General features: G+C 37.9%; 1 protein-coding gene across 1 annotated transcript in view; it reads right to left on the reverse strand.

The window, feature by feature from the left end:
- The window catches only part of LOC122650337 (probable leucine-rich repeat receptor-like serine/threonine-protein kinase At3g14840), a 117,603-nt gene that overhangs the window by 833 nt on the left and 98,479 nt on the right, over positions 1 to 18,291 (reverse strand). The gene's annotated exons all lie outside the window — the stretch shown is intronic.

Raw genomic sequence — 18,291 nt, forward strand, 5'->3', positions numbered from 1 at the left:
GAATTAACTCAAATTCCTGCATGGGCACTAGTTCTCACATAGAGTCCTTATAGTTTTCAGGATGGTATAATATGTCACTTTAAGCAAATTTTTTATACAAAGATGCGTTGGATTTGGAAATCTCAAGATGTCAAATACATTTGTATTAAATTTTGGAAATGAAATAAATAATGTGTCCCTTTTTCATTGTAGAGGATTGTCTACGATGAATTTAAAATGACTCACAAAGTTCCAGCAATTCGTGAAATCTCAAGATGTCAAATACATTTGTATTAAATTTTGGAAATGAAATAAATAATGTGTTTCTCTTTTTCATTGTAGAGGATTGTCTACAAGGAATTTAAAATGACTCACAAAGTTCCAGCAATTCGTGTGCTGATGTGAGTGTTCTCCTCTTCATCAAGCTTGGCCAAGCCAAAGTCAGATATCTTGGGGTTAAGATTTTTATCGAGCAAAACATTAGTAGCTTTGATGTCTCTATGAACAATCTTCAATCTAGATTCTTCATGGAGGTAAGCTAAACCTCTTGCTATCCCAATGCAGATCTTGCGTCTCGTAGGCCAATCCAATTTCAGTTGACAATCTTCTGGACCTTTACGTAATCAAATAAAGAAAAATTAGAGATGCTAATACATTATGGAAAAAATGCTTCCTACACGCCTGTGCTAGTAACTTTTTCTACATACCCACTTTAAACATTACCATGTGGACAGATGATGTGGCTATTCCGACCGTTAGATAGACAAAGCATGGCTTGGATTAACGATCAGAGACTAATTCAATCAAATACCCTTCTGTGTATTGGCATGCATCCCCATGTATTCCAATTACATCTACAGTACTCCAACCACTACTGTGTACTTTCCCATAACCTAGATTTTCAAACTCTGTTTTTCCATGTCCAAACTCTTATGGGGCTGAAGCTTGACATGTGAGTAGGGAGCCTAGCAATGTGGTTTTCCATCGTGGCATTTGTTGGCATTTAAAGTAGGTGTGTAGGACACCGGTTCACAAACGTTATATCTACAAAATGTGGTTGTATGAACACCATTACAACTGTGAAGGAGCAAATGATGCTGATCTTACCAAACAAAGCATTAGCAAGGCAGTTATTTTCCATGTACTCTTAAACTAGCAACAATTGATTTCCTTCAATGCAACATCCATAAAGCTTTACAAGATGAGGGTGTTGAAGAGCAGAAATCATGCCAATCTCATTCACAAACTCACGATTTCCTTGCTTTGATTTGGAAGAAAGTTGCTTAACTGCTATTATGGTGCCATCTGATAATAGGCCCTGCATTGGAGTATTAGCATCAAATTTCTTCGAAATAAGCATGCATTTGGATGGAATGATAGATCAATCCAAGGGGAATTTTTTCAGTTTTTTGGAATACCTTGTAAACAGGTCCAAAACCACCTTCTTTTATCTTATTTGCAGGATTGAAGTTGTTCGCGGCGGCTTTGATTTGCCTTTAAGGTAAAAGAACCAGTTTGTAGGTCTAGATCTCTCAGCTCTGTCCAAGTAGATAAGTTAGAATAAGTATATAACTCAACAATTCAACCTTATCCCAACTAAATGAGGTTGGCTATAAGTTAGAAAAAGTACGCCTTAATAAATTGACCAATTGCTTCATGTCTAATAACTTGCATTTTATTCTCAAATCTTCAAAGCATGAGTGATCATCATGCAGAAAAAAATCATGTCAGTGAAGGAAATGCATTTGTGGAAAACAAAAAACCATATCATGTAATTAGCACATAAGAAGCTGGAGCCATGAAATGATAAAAGAAAATATTACTAATGGACAGTTGATGGCATTGAAACATCAAGGTGAAGCTCAAAATTCTTCTAGGGCGTTCCTTTGTTAGTTGATGTTAATGAAGTAAATGAACAGGAAAATGGAAAAGTAGTGGTGCTTTTCTTCTTGTTTCTGTTTGGAACCGATTCTAGTTTTTTCTTTGTTTGTGTGTTTGTGAGTTCCCACCTTGATCCATCGTGTTTTTATGGCCCAGACAGCCTCTCCACCAAAGAATTCCGGGAACCACAAGGACAAGGCCTACCAATGAAGCCAAAATCCCAGCAGCAGCTGTTGACATCTTTCCACTTTCTGAAGGAGGTATAAACTCTGCATGAAGAAACAACAATAAAAGAAATAAATTCATAAGGTGACATTATGTGGCATTAGGCTCAAAACAATGGCACAGTGGAAAACCTGATTTCTAAGAATTATAACTTGAAATAAAATGACCAAAAAATGCATTAGCCAAAATATTAAAAAATAAAAAAAAAATTCGACCTATCTGACCTTTCATACGGACTACAAGTAAGAAAAGAGGAGGGTTGTGTGAAAAAAAATAGGATGTACGTTGTCCAATTTTAATCAACAGTAGTTGATGTATATTGTGACATACTGACAATACAAAAATATAATACTCTTGTCACATATATGATAAATTCATCACTAAAAAAATAGGCTCCAGAGAAGGACAAAACATTACCAGGATCCACAGCGATAGCCGATATGAGAGGACCATAGGTCCCTCTGGAAGGGATTACTGTTGTCCCTTTCCCTGCCCAATACAAACGAATTTCTAATGTCCCACTTGTTACACCAACAGAGCAAAACCTTTTTATCACTACCTTCCCAGCTCTACCAGCTTCATTCACTATATTGAAACCCTTCAGTACCAATTGTCCCTGCAATGAACTAATTATAAACCATCCTCTCTATAAGCTATTGAAAGTAATTTATGCAATCCCAATAACTACCTGAATATAGACATCAAATATTCGCCTCCCTAGGCTGCTATAAGTTTTATCATTTGTAAATGTGATTTCCATGAAATGGAGGTTCACAGTGTAGTTTCCATTCAGTAGACAAAACCCATAGTAAGTGAGAGAGAGAGGAGAAAGGCGTGCTGTTGTATACAATTCAGAGTTGTTGGAAGCACTTGTAGCTATATGGTTATCATTATCGTTGGCATCGTCCATGAAACTGCCTGTGCTGCTAAATCCCCAATTATTTCCACTTTGGAAAAACTTTGAAGCACCAGCAGAATCCGGATCATCTTCATAAATGGTATGGCTGTTGATAGTCTCTCCTCTTTCACCACAATTTACATGAAATGAATACCACTCTAGCAATGCACAGAAGAGAAATACATGAGTTCAAATTGGATACTCAAACTTTCAATTGGTCTAATACCCTCACACAATTATGCATGCTATGGGTTAATAGTGTGTCCAAAGTTGAAGAAAAATACAAAAATATCACTAACCTCCACAGTAACATACTAGAGGTTAGTGGTATTTTCACTATTTTGTTAAATTTGTATATAACTTTGAACCATGTTTGAACCATAATAAATAGTGCTGCGTACATTATGACCCTCCCCAGAACCCACAGTGGTGGGAGCCTCGTGCATTGGGTACGCTCTTTGAACCATGTTTGGACAATCATTAATTACATTTTGTAAATAGGCTTAAACTTGACTGTTGAGATGGGTCAGGATTATTCATGACATAGCCCTGCTCATAAGACCATTCCCAACTTGTGAACTTTGCAAAATTCACCAACCATTGAGAGCATTATAATTAATAAAAAATTAAAAGATAATGCATAATCAGAAGTTCGTTCATATTGCATAGTTAGTCTATCTGATTTTCAATAATTTCATGCACAAGATAGAGAGGGAGAGAGAGAGAGAAAGGTGCTATACAAAAGAAAAAGATAAAATTTCAACATGGATTTGAGGATTTAGAGTGGGATTTAGTGTTTTCTTAGTCACAACCTAAAGACATGAGGTTTTGTAGCAGTTATGCCATGCTAATTTTTGTATATGCATGGAAGATTGGAAGAGCAAACTCATTCTCAGAAATTTGCATGCACAGCAAGGTGATGTAAAAGTCATGCTTCTGGCTTTTAAATTTACATTAGTGATTCTAAACAGACATTAAAACATCTCTTGGAGAAAAGCATGATGCAGTTCTCACCAGTTCTTTTTGGCTTCTCAACCAATAAATAACTTCATAAAAAGTCATTTTGCATCATAGTTGGCACAGCGTCTAGGCAATCCTAGGCGTTGGAGGAGGGAATAGTACAAGATTCATTAAAAGTGAGACTTTTAAAGCACATTTGGTGGCAAAGCAAGGTCAAAAGCCATGAATAGTGGAAAAAGTGATTGTCTAGCATCATGCTCATATACTATGTGTTAAAACATTATAGCATAGGTGGTTTTATCTAATGTCTTTATTATTAGTTGGGTTTAGTTGTAATTGTGTCAGACTATTTCTGTACTTAACTTGTAATTTCCTGTTTATTAAGTTAGTAGGTGGACCTAGGCTCACGGTAAGTCATTCTGAATCCTACCATGAGCACGTTTCTCTTCCTCCCATCGTGTTCTCTCCCGTCTCTCTTCCCGTTTTATCTTTGTAGGTACAGTTTCATGGTTTTTATATCGTTATATAGAACCAGAGCTTTAGTAATCAGTCCCTACTATCCTAATCTCTGTTTTAAAAGCCTTTAGGGTCATCTCTTTTTGGTTTGCAGCAACCTATGCTGCCATATCTATTCTATGAAACCCTAGCTGGTAATGACATGAAGAAAAACTAGGTTTTCTTCCATTAATATTGTTAATTTGCTTTTCTCTTCCATGGATCACTGTGGAAGATGAATCCACATCGAAATCATCAAGCACATGAAGCATATTACTGGCGGCAGTGATCTCTTGGATTTCCTCTTCACTTGGTATTTATTTTTTAATGGTTTTTGCTGTCCCCATACCCTAGAAGCACCCCCTTTTTTTAAGGTTTTTGGACAGGTCGATTTTCCCTATAACAGGGAATTTGTCTGTTGCATTTTAATGGGGTTTTAGGGCTGTCAAGGACCATATACTAGGGTCCCTCGCCCTAGGTTTGGTGTCCATCTGACACCTTGGTCTGCTGAAAAGTGAAATCTACCCAAATCTGGGTTTTTTATTACAGATTTGGAGATTTTGATTGCTAGTTCGTATCCTGCCATTAGATTGTTGTAATGTTTTGGAGTTTACATCTACTATTAGGCTGCTATATCTGACCATAATTGGAGACTCACAAAAAAAGGGTCGCCTTTTGACTTTTGTTGGACTGCTATTTGACTATTTCTAGCCAGAGTTGGTTCTTTATTAGTTGTATTGCTGCTGGTCAGTCTTCTTGATATATTCAGCTACTATTGGGCACCTGAATTTGCCCTATATCGGGAATTTTGTTTTTATTGGTGATTTGCTGCTGGTTATCTCTTCATATATACAATGAATGATTCAAAACCTCTAGTAGACTCTGTAAATGTCTCAATTATATCTATCAAGATTTGTGGTGCCTCCAATTATTTACTTTGGGCACAAGAGGTAATGGTTTACATCAATGCCAAGCGTAAGTTGGACTATCTAATTCATGACCCCCCGCCTACAAACTCTAAGGAGTATAAAGACTGGATGAGTGAAAGTGACACTCTCCTTGTATGGCGCTAGAATAGCATGGAGCCTTCTGTTGCAGCGAATGTTATGTTCCACAATACTGCTAAAGGTGTCTGGAACAATCTCAAAGAAAGTTTCTCTCAGGATTAAAACATGTCTTAAGTGTATGATCTCTATGAAAAAATGTTCTCCTTCAAACAGAATTGTAAATCAGTGGATTATTTTAGCATGCAGAGTTTCTAGTGGCTAAATTTTTATGGGGATTAGATGCTGACTTGCAGCCATTCAAAAGCCAGAATCTTGCAGGCGAGAAGATATCTTCTATGAATGAAGCGTTTTGTCAGATTCAATGCATTGTCTCCCTCCCTTGCCAAGTCTGAACTGTCCTCCTCTTCTAAGGATAATTCAGTATTTTTTATAAATAATCGTGGTCGTGGTCGTGGTCGTGGTCGTGGTAGAGGTAGAGGACAGCAACCTGACCAAGGCGTATGTTAGTGTACTTACTGTGGAAAAATTAATCATACTATTGATATATGTTGGGTGAAGCATGATAAACCCAAGTGGGCTCAGCAGTCGTCTGCTAATATCGCTAATACTGTTACATCTGAAGGGAGTTCTACAGCGGTGTCATCTTCTAATGCCAATCTTGCTTTTACATTTGGGGGTAGTCAGTTTGTCTCTCCATTACGAGATGAACTAAATCAATTAATTAAATATGTTCAGAAAATTGAGACATTTGCATCTACATTCATAGCTACAATTGCTCACTCAGGTACTAGTGCATTTCTTGCTTCCCGACTCTGGTGCCACCTCCCATATGAGTGGTAAGTCCCATGTATTCTCCTCTTTTCAAAAGATTAGTCACCCTTTTAGAGTCATACTTGCTGATGGTTCCTCTATTCAGGTGTCCATATCTGGTTGTGGCTCCTTACCTTCTCTTTCTATGTTAAATTTTGTTCTTCATGTTCCCAATTTACTTTTAAATATTTATATCTGTTAGTCAACTAACTAAGCCTATGTTTGGAAGGCAAGAAAAGAGAAGAAGCAAAGAAAAATATAAAAGGACAAATATCATGATATACTAATGATGAGTTAATGTGTCTATCTCACTCCTCTTTTTCAAAAAAATTTAATTTTTTTTTCTTCTCTTCTCTTTTCTTGGCTTCCAAACATAGCCCAAGTCATTGAATTGTTCTATTACCTTTTATCCTACTTGTTATGTTTATCAGGATCTCAAGAGAAGGAAGACAATTGGAGGTGTGAGAAGGGTGGCTTACATTACTTTGACGGCATCACTCCTACTATCGCTTCTATTACTTCTAGTGTGTCCTCCCCTCTTCAATGGCATTACCGGTTGGGATATTTCACTCTCTCTCTTAGCTCCAGCATATGGTTCCTAGTTGCAAGATTATTTCTCGACTAGAATGTGAAGCGTGTGAGCTTGAAAAGCATCATCGTACCTCGTTTCCTTCTCGGAGTTATTTGTTTTCTTGAGTTCATTCTGATGTTTGGGGTCCTTGTCGTGTCAAAAATCTGTTTAGTGTTTCATATTTTTTTTATCTTTGTAGACGATCATTCTCTAAGGATCTAGTTATATCTGTTAAAAGATAAATCTGAACTTTTGTCTACTCTCAAGCACTTTTATAATGAAATAAAAATTCAATTTAGTGTGTCAACCAAAGTTTTTCGTTCTGATAATGCTTTAGTGTACACCTAATGTGAAATATCTGATAGTTCTAATCATGTCATGATACATCCAACCAGTTGTGCCTATACTCCCCAGCAGAATGGTGTTGCTGAGAGAAAAAAAACCAGCATTTTCTAGAAGTTGCCCGCTCTTTAATTTTTCATATGCATGTTCCGAAGTTTTAATGGGGTGATGTTGTTCTAATTGCCTGTTATTTGATAAATTGTATGCCATTTGTTGTTCTGGAAAATCATTCCCTTTTTTTAGTGGGTTTTACCCAATTATCTCTGTTTGGATTATCACCACGGGCGTTTGGATGTACACATTTTATTCACATTCTTTGCCCTAGTCTTGACAAATTGTCTTTGCATGCTACCAAGTGTGTCTTCTTTGGTTATGCTCGCACTCAAAAAGGTTACCGGTGTTATGATCCTATCACCCGTTAGCAGTTTGTAAGTGCTAATGTCACCTTCTTTGAAACCACACCATATTTTTGTAATGAGAGTCGTAGGATGGATACAGACCTTTTAGCCCTCCACATATCCATGTTGTCATCCCTCTTACTGAATCATCTACTACTTCCCCACCAGTGACATTGTAAGTGCATACGCATTGTCCCAAGCAGGCTTCAACGGTTGATTCTTTGTTACCACCCTCTACTTCATCAGGCTCCTTGCCTAGGGATTCTTCCACCCCCACTAACTTACTAGTTGCTCTTCGTAAAGGTATTCGAACTTGTACTCAAAAGTCCAATATTGCTATCCTATTTCTATGTTTGTTATCGTCTCTCACCTTCCTCCTTTACTTCGCAACTTTGCTTTATCTCTGTTTACATTTTCTTTGTCCAACAAGTACCATGAAGCATTCCTCTGCCCCTACAGGGATCTGAATTTTCCGCACGGCTCCAGTCTACATGCCTGCAGGGATCATAGTTGTCATGGCGTCGCCATGGCATGGCCGTCGCCATGGCGTCCTGGCGCTGGAGAGGGTTGCATGGCGACCCTCTTTGATTTCTTCTTCCTGTCTCTCTTTTCCTCTTCGATTTCTTCTTCTTTCTGTCTTCTTTCCCTCTTCGATTTCTTTCGATTTCTTCTTTTCCTCTTCGATTTCTTCTTCGATTTCTGAATTTTCTTCTTAAAACTTGAGAAACAATAGAGAAAAAATAAAACATGGCTTGAGTATACATCTATTAACACAATAAAAATAGAGAAAATAAAAAATAAAACATGGTCGACATGCTCGCCATGGCATTGCCATGGCGGGCGACATGTCGATATATCGACGTGACACCCCTCCACCGACTTGGATCGCCGTGATGCCGTGACAACTATGGCTGGGATCCCACTTTTGCAAGCCTGCAGGGATCCCACTTTCGTACGGTTCTATTGTTGATGCCCCTGCAGTGTTTTGAATCCTCGTCACAGCTTTGCTTCCACTATCTGATTCAGACTCCTCCACTTAGCTTACCGTCGTGACCAGCACCTCTGTTTTCCCTGCGCAATCTTTCCCCACTTGCTCGCGTCCTTCCTCACCTAAAGAACATCCTCTGTTCCTCGGCTTTGCGTCGAGTCTTTGCCTCGCGGCTCTATACGCTTCGCCCCCTAACTTTCCAAATATTTTCCCATTCAAATCCAAGTAATTTTGTTGAAAAGTGAAGTAAAATTTAACTACCATATTTAGTGAGTTTTTTAGTTAGTTACACAATCATTGATGATAAATGAATAGAAAAGTTTCCATTTATTTAATTTTTTTGTTTTCCTTATATTCACTTTACTTTCAACCAGACAGAGTGTTAACGAAAACAATACTAAGATAAGCTAAACAAGTTTTTGAACCAATAATAGGACCAATGTAATGTACCATATTCTCATTCAATTGCAAAAACAAAATACTTACTGCGTGGGCAATGGAAATTCTTCAAGCAGGGAACGACTCCACTTCTACAACAATAGAAGGTCAATATCAAGTCAAAATTATGAGATCATACCTTTCTATTTTATTTTTTTGTATTTGCGTATTAGCAAATAAGAAAATAAAAACTGAAAAACCTCTTATGCAAATTTACCAAAATAAATCTAGAAACTTATGAGTTTTTTCCCAATGAAGAGCTTCCAAACAAATTTCTGGCAGGGAAAAAAGGAATGAAAAGAGGGGAAAAAATAAGATGATCTAGTAGTAGAAACTACCAGGAAGCTGGATACTACCAAAGAGGCTGAAACTACAAGTATGTATTCTTACACATTCTTCTGTTGACAATTAGGCACTCCTGAGTTTCCCAATGTAAAGTTGTTGTAGGAAAGATCGCTTAACATAAATATCGCAAATAGAACAATCATATTGTTAAACGAAAAATTATAAACACTGGATTTGAAATCAAATAACATATAATTAGAAATTTCAAGCCACTACAAAGGTATCACAAAATAATACTAATAATATCCATCTTGAACTTTCCTGGTGAGAACATACATGTTTTTGCCTTCCTTCAGCATCCAATCAGGAACAATACCAGTTAGCAAATTCCCAGTTAGATACCTAATCACAAGACCATGTCCATGAAGTTTTATGACTACGTAGTTTTCTGAACCAACTAGCATGGTAACTTACCACTAATACTCATTACAAGATGATTACAGTGGAAACTCACTTACATATAAGTTACTTCCAACAATCTATCAAAAGTTCTTGGAATTTCTCCAGCCAGCTTATTATAGCTGAGGTCTCTGCATGAAAAAATGGAAGCGAAAATGAGGTTCTGGTCTGAAGAAAATTAATCTCCTAAGAGAATTTTACTTTCTGATTTCTTTCATCAACATTTACTTTTATATCGATAAAAAAGAAAGTTCAAGAGTATCAGCAATTCAACATGACATATGCAATGTTTTACGATAAGAATATCTGAAAACAAACTCTTAGTACAATAAACTAGCATAATGTCAAAATGTTTTATTAACTATTGAAGACACAGGAGCAAATGGAAGCAAGTGAGCACTTGCCACTTGGTCCTGAATTCTAGGGTTCTCTCTTTAGTATATTCAGTAATTCCATAAGCCACAGATTTTATTTATTGAAAATTATTCAATCTGTGAGTCAGCGAATTTTAATTTTGTTCTCTGAGAATCTCTTCACTGTTCCATGCAACATGTAACTATTGCAGCTCTGAAATCCTGCAGTAATGTATCACTTGAAGTTCTCCTGACATTTCCTCACACTAGAAATGCTTTAATAAAATAAGGTGAATTATTCTTGTCACAAGGGCCTGTTATTTATCCAAATATAACAAGGCATTTATTCTGCCACGTGGACAGATGTTGTGTCCATTCTGACCGTTGGATAGAGAGGACATGGTCTAGATTAGCACATGCCAAATGTTAGAATTTAATTCAAACAAATACCCCCGTCCTTATATTGGCAGGCATCCCATGGGTGTCTATGTACCAGTACTCTAGACATTACTATGCACTCTCCCAACTCTGAGCAGGAACATACAGTTTAGATTAAAAAAAACGTAAAAATGGATGGCTCAGATTCGTATTGTGATTTCTAGAAATGCCGCCTTCCGTTGTTACATGTATAACTACTAAAATTGTTCATTCTACATGGTTTTTATCTACATATACTCCCTGGATACTTTTCATTGACTATGAGTGGATATAGAAGTTTGCAGTGGTAATCTCCAAAAGATGTTCTAAGTACTTCTCTTTCTACTCCATATGCCACGCCATTTGTCAAACCTTTATCCTCTCAGAAGATAATTGTTCCACTGTACTTGTTGTCCGATGAGTCACATATTGTATCCCCTTAGTTTCATTTTCCAGTTCCACACTGAAAAGAGAAGTATCATCCTCCAGGTTTGGAGAGCATTGAACTAGCGGAGTCTCCAACTCTTTGTTTTCACACTAGGAATTCAAGATTTCTATAGTAATCCCTTCTCTGTCTTTATCTTATGTCTAATGTCATCTAAGTTCCTTGTTCATCTCAAATTTATTATGTTCATTTACGTGAACAAAAAAGCTTTAACTCCCACATATACCTACTTTCTGCTACTCAGGATCCAAGGATTGAGACAATGACCAATGAAGTTGTCAAACAGGCCAAATATATGACCTCAAAATTCTACAATCTACTCTAAATGGAACTTTAATCATGCAAGTAGTTTTTTCTTTAACAGCACCGAGTAGGACAAGCCTTCTTCATCCATATTGTGCACTGCAGTTTGACCCTATACTAAACTCATTAATAATATTATTGTTATTATTATTTGGATAAATAACTCTTTTATTATTCATATTTCTTCAAGTTAGAGAGGGAAAAAGAATATAGATGGTATTTAGTATCAATCTGGCTTCTTGCAACAAGAATTCATTTGAAGAATTAATAATCCTATTGGCTCCACTGCTTAGTCAACACAGTACACTTTCTAGTGATTCTGTCATGCTACTGCTATCTACAGATACAGAAAATTGCCCTAGAACAGTATATTGTCGTAACCAATCTGCAGTAGGATGAACTTATCGTAATATCCTCTCACATATGAAACACTGTAAATCCATGACATGGAAAAGAGGGGGGGAGGTGAGAAAGAACAAACTTTCATAAGAATCTCATAAAAAAAATTTAGGGAAAAAGTGATTCCGACAAACAAAGTGATAGATAGACTGTAGAGAGAGAGAGAGGATGGGTTGGACTTACAAGGTTTTTAGTTTTGTCATTTCACCGAGGTAATCAGGTAGTGGTCCAACAATATTGCAACTTTTTAATATCCTATAAAATGGAATCAAACTAGTTACTTCAACCAGCCAAAAATAATAGAAAGGCACACACTTCCATTAAGCTTGAGAGATATATAAACTATAAACATTCAACTCACAGGGTCTTCATGTTTGGCATGTTACTCAATGGAGGAAACTCCATTTCTGTTCCATTTATGTCACTGATCCGCCTGTTCAAAAAATAATAATAATAATAATCACCCATGCTAACTACCCAAAGTTGCCTCAGTGAAAAACACAAAGGAATTACACAGCATACAAACCAGAAAGAATATGGAAAGAGAAGGCTTTCACTCACATGTCAGTTAAATATACCAAAGCAGAAATTTCAGGAGGAATTGGCCCTTCCAAACCGCTAGCCTGTATTTCTCTGCCATTGAAAAAATTAAGGCAACGAGAACCGAGTGAAATTTTTTGAATTCTGCTCTTAGAAGGAATTCTTGGGAGTGGTGGGGGAGGGATTCCATAGCGAAAACTTACATTTTTTCAAGTTTTGTCCAGTTATTTATAAAACTGGGTATCTTTCAGTAAAGTTGTTATCGCTTATTCGACTGCATGTACCAAAGAAGAAAGTAGTTTAAAAAAATTGAAACAACAGCTATAAATTCTAAATCTGAAACCAAAAAAAAAAAAAAAAAAGACAGGATGACAGAAATAGAAACTTACAAATCCCTCAAGTTGGTTAACTTTGCAAGTGTCTCTGGCAATGGCCCAGTGAAATAATTCGAGGAAAGCATACTATGATAACCAAAATAATCCCAATAACAAAACCAATCAGACATTCCATAATAAATTAAATTTCTTCAAAAGAGATGCAAATTCCAGAACAAAAACCCAGAACTGAATATCAAAGAGGGATGTCGAAGTGTAGAAAGGAATATAACATACATTCTCTCTACGTCGAGCAATTTGCCAAGTTCTGGAGGAAGAGGTCCAGAGAGCTGGTTGGCCTCGAGGGTCCTGAAAATTCGAACTTATGTAAGCGGAAACTTATAACATGAATCACTTTTGAACTACGCAGAAAGGAAAGGGGGTTGAAAATCAGAACTTACAGGTTTCTGAGAGTGGTGATGTTCCCAACTTCTTTTGGGATTGGGCCCGACAATCGGTTTCCAATAAGGGAGCTGGAAGGATATCTCTCCGTCAATCTCAAATTCAGAGAATGAATAAAAAAGATTTGGATTTGCTTAACATTGAGTCCAAACAAAAAAAGAGAGGGTGGGAGCTCACATTCTCTCCAATGGTAAGGAAGCCCATTTTGCAGGGATTGTACCGTTAAGGTAGTTGCGACTGAGATCACTGTGAAGAGAGAGAGAGAGAGAGAGAGACAGAGACAGAAGAAAATGGGTTTTGCAGTAAAGTTAATTGACAAAGAAGATCATCATTTTATTATCCAAAATGTTGTGTGTCAGATAAGAAAAAAAGTAATAATACATATATATATAGATTCTTACATTTGCTGGAGGTAGGGAAGCTTCACAAATTCTTCGGGGAGGACGCCTGGTAGATTCTGAGATTTGAGAACTCTGCATTTCAACGTGAAATTATTCGATGGGGTTCTTCCAATAAAATCACACCCAAAATTGACCCATTTTCTACTGACAATAAATAGTGAATCTCCCCTAGCTGAAATTAGGACTTAAGAATCAAGATATGAGATACCCTTGCCAGCAAGATTGGGCTCTTTTCTAGCGCATCCGAGTTGACACGTGGCCAAGATGTCATTCCAACGGCTAGGATGGATGCACACATCCGAGCAGGAAATCCTTCTCCCTACATCGCATCCATCTTTGTTGTTCGAAGAACACCTCGACCACATGTCGAGCTCTGGAGTGCGCTGGATATCGTCCAGCTCGGGTGTGTGCCGTGGAGACTAGAGAGGAGCCGGATCCAGCCATGTATGGTGCACCGTGTCCATGTGGATTGCAATTTACGTTGGGCTCGGGCTCGGTCTCGGGGTCCCATTAACCCTACTGAGTTGGACTGTCATTTTTTGGTTTTGGAGTTTGGACTGGAATCGCATTTTTTCTGTTTTTGGTGAAAGACTGGACTCGCATTGACCCTTTACGAATGATGGTATTAATAACGAATAAGAGACGGATAGAGAGAGAGAGAGAGAGAGAGACTCACATAATGACGAAGTGACAAACAGTGGAATTGGAGAAGGAGCAGTTGCAGAAGACGGCATTCTCCGATCCCTTCACCTGATTAGTGTTCCCCCATCCCGATTTGCCGCTACATGGATCCACGCTGAAATCCGTATCTGTTTTCCCCCAAGATTTTGCTATTTCTTGCAAAGCTTTCACTGCAACGGTATAGAAAAATAGAGTTTTATTGAAAATTTGAATCTCTCTCTGGAGTCTCAATCGAAAGACTAATAAAATATAGGGGCAAGCAGTAAGACACCAAGATAAAAAAGGAGGAAAAGAAAGAAAGAAATACTAACGATCGAAATTGATTGACGATTAAGGCTATCTTTGGTATCAGCTTTATTTTTTATTTTTATCTATTTAACAAAAATCATTAATAGAAACCATTTTTGATTAAAAACTAAAAATCGTTTGGTAAATATTAGACATAATAGAATATAGAATGAAAAATGATTTGGTATGGTGGTCATGTGTTGAATAGTTTTTTGAATAAATGGTGGGTGAAGATATTCCCTCTTCACCCATCTTCTTCCTTCCTGGAAAACGGAAAGAGATGAGAAGAAGCTCAACACCAATTTGGGGTTTGGATCTTCTTCTTCTTCCACTAACGTAGATTGTGCCTTTCATGGAATCCCTTGCGGCTGCAGAGACCCCCTTGGAGATAACGGAGGTATCGAGGGGTTCGATGCGTTTAAGCATAGTGGCAATTACAGAGAATTCTCGATCGAATCCAGACTTTCGATGGATACGAAGTCGTCGGCAACGCCACCACCGTCGACACCTGATACAAGACAATTGAGAACAGGAGGAGAGGCGGAGCGATTCTTACAGTTTGAGAAGTTGTTGGTGGTGGTGAGGGTGATGGAAGGAAGTAAAGGGAGAATGAGGAGGACATGGCAGGAGAAGAGAGGTGTTTGTGGAGGGGATTGGAGAGGTCTAAGGAGTGAGAGGTCGTTAGAACTGAAGCGAGACAGCAGGTAAGCCTCAGCAGTGGCCGCTATAAAGCCCGAGGCAAATTGACGCCTCTGCTAATGCCACTATTTCTTTTTTTTTTTGTTCTTGTGTTTTCTGGTTTTCTTAGAGACCAAAGCTACTGAAAATCAAACAGCAGGGTAATCATCGGCCTTAACAAACCACTCGCAGAGAGCCCAGGAAGGCAGGGATGCATTCTTTGTTTGTCGTTGCTGTCCGAGTCCTTTTCCACGAAATGTTCAATTTTATTTTTCCCATGGATTGGGCTAGGTCGTCTGATGGTCCAGTTTCTAGTAGCGTTCTTTAAATCCTTGACTCACAATGCCCATACTCATTGAACGAGATCTTCTGTAATAATTCAAGTAGTCATTTTTCTCTTGATCGGTGAAGGAGGAGGAGAACGGCACAGAGACTTGCCTTTTTTTCAAAACAATAGCAATTTACTATTTTACCCTTCAATTTTGGGGTTTATGAGCACATGCTAGCGAAAAAAATGTTTTCAAACGAAAAACCATAAACGGTTTTTTATCTGTTTTTTGTTTTTTGTTTTTTTTTTTTCCAATTTTTTTTAGATAGAAACAGAAATGCAACCAAAAACGTTTTTCAAGATAAAAATAAAAAATAAAAACTATACCAAAAGACGCCCTAAGAAACTCTGGTTTTTTTCTTCACTGTTTATGATTTCAATCATGAATTATAACAAAATGAAGAATGAATAACCAAGCTTGCTTGCTTGTCTCGCTGGCTGGAGCAGCAGAGTAAGCAGAGTAAGCAAAAATGGAAAAAGAGGAGTGGAAAAACGCGTGAAGAGAGGCAAGCTTTTGGTTGGGATCCGACAGCAAAAACAGTAAAATATAAAGACAGAAAAGAAAGAATGTCGAACTTATACAATACGTACCTTCGTGAGCCGGTAGACGAGTGGTTGTCACTCCGAATGCGAAAGATGGAAAGCCACTGATGATCAGAAAAATAGTACAAACCACGACTGAGGAGGCAGAGCTTCTTCCCGATAACATCATCTTCTTCTTCTTCTTCTTCTTCTTCTTAGTTCTCGAATCTTCGACGTAACCACAACGTACTCCCAATGACCATGGACCCCAATGAAGCAGAAGAACTGAAGAAGTAAAAGCAGCAGAGCACAGTAACCTTCCTTTCGACTTCAATTCACTCTCCTTGTTTTAATTTGGAGTCTCTCTCTCTCTATATATATATATACCTCGTCGGATTCCAAGGCTTTCAACCATTCGACGTAGAGAAGATGAGAACGAGAGAGTGAGAAAATTTAAAAGGTCGCAAAGACTTCAAGTCAATCTGCTCTGCTTCGTTACTCCTATGGAGACGGGGATAAGTTTTGGTCGGTGTCACGAATCCACTCGGTTTGTTGACGAAGAAAAACAAAAAGTAGTCATCATAGACTTACACAGGCAGGGCGTGGACCCAATCCAGGCAGTGGGTTGGGCGGTCAGGATCGTCTCCGGAGAGCAAGAAACGCCCAGGGTTGCTGAGAGTCCACGGCCAGCGTGGCAAAGGAGTCAACGTTGATTAGATTGGAATTTCGTTCCCTCGTTAATAAATCATCATTATCAAAACAAAAACAAAAAAAAAAGCAGGGAACGCCCAGGCTGCCACCCATTGGGTTGTGTCGCACACATCCCTAGACGTGCACCGAGATATTTGCGGCACAGTTCAACCGTTGAATGCCCCTTGGCAGCACCCTTGGGGGAATGCCTCCCTAGAGACAAGCTAAATTCGTCATTACGCCCATGCTTGTGTATGGGCCACACAATGGCCACTACGCTGCCAGGCCTTAGAGGATCAAAATCCTTCCGCCTTCCCATAGGACCATCTGGCCATAGGGGAGCGACAACATGCCCCTTTGTCTGGGGCTCTGGGCGCGGTGCACCGCATGTGTCCAAGACTCCAAGTACCTTTCTTTCTCCCTTAAAATTTATTTGATACTTCCAATTATCATTTGTCCGCTACAGTGTTTAGAAATGGATTAGCCAAAATATCACCTTTCATGCCTATTCAATCAAATATGAAAATATCTATCCATTTATGCTCATGCATGCATGTACTTTTCATGAAAGTGTCAATTGATTCGGTTTTGATTTTTTTGGTACAGTTTTGGTTTGGTTCAAGATACATCATGTGAAAATCCAATTTGGCTCTCCTCCAGCTGTGGCAGGAGCTGGAGGGTCCAACCTAGCAAAACATGGCCAAGACAAGGGTGGACTTGGGTCCCACCTATGAAATGACCCCCCCTATTTTTTGGTATTTTTGCTAGGTTGGACCCTCTAGCTCCCGCCACGGTTGGAGGAGCCTATTTTCCAAAACCAAATTGGTTATGTTTGGTTTAGATTCGATGTTTATTTGGTTTCATATTCGGTTCACTATTCAATTTTGACCCGATTTGTATTCGTGTTGGGCCCTATTAGGTGTTTGTGCCAACTTTTTATATCTTTAACAACAACAACAACAACAACAACAAAAAAAAAAAAAAACCTTATTTGTTAGGATCACAATTCACCAAACTTTTTTTCAAAAAATTGAAGAGAGAGAAATTATCCTTCACATTTATTAAAACATTAGAAAGGAATATGATTTATTCGGTTTGAAAATATATAACTCAGTTTGATTTGACAATTTCAATCATAAAACCAAAATCAAAACAAACAGAAAAAGATTCCAGATTTTGAAACCAAAATCACACTATTTGTTTTGGTTTGGATCAATTTAGTTTTAAATGGTCGGTTTAAAATTTCGATTTTGATTCTAAATTTACACCTTTAAATTTCTTTTCATTTGTCCATATTTGTCCATGCATCCTCTTGGAGTTTGTAGATTTTCATTACTTTATTTTGTTACTTGCAAGACCATTTCGACTCAAACTGGCAACGAGTTGAGGAGGGTCTTGAAAATGGAAAATGTTTACGTCATCCAGAGAAACTTTTATCGAGTGAAAAAGGAATTGGTTCATCTCATCTGAGATCACCTTCTAGTCCAATCAACATTTGCCACATGTCAATAACATGTGTTCAAAATTTTTTAAAAAGCTCAAATTTATTTGAAGAATTCAGACTATTAAAGAAACAAGAGAGAATCCTATACATGATGGAAAATACAATCAAGATGGACCACTAAGCACATATCTAAAGGTTCTCCATTTATCCAACAATCACATTTACTAAATAATCTCATGGCATTCATGAAAAAAATAATCTCTTAGCATAAAAAAAATAAATGTTGATAA

The sequence above is a fragment of the Telopea speciosissima genome, chromosome 2, assembly GCF_018873765.1.
Source record: "Telopea speciosissima isolate NSW1024214 ecotype Mountain lineage chromosome 2, Tspe_v1, whole genome shotgun sequence".
Lineage (NCBI taxonomy): Eukaryota > Viridiplantae > Streptophyta > Magnoliopsida > Proteales > Proteaceae > Telopea > Telopea speciosissima.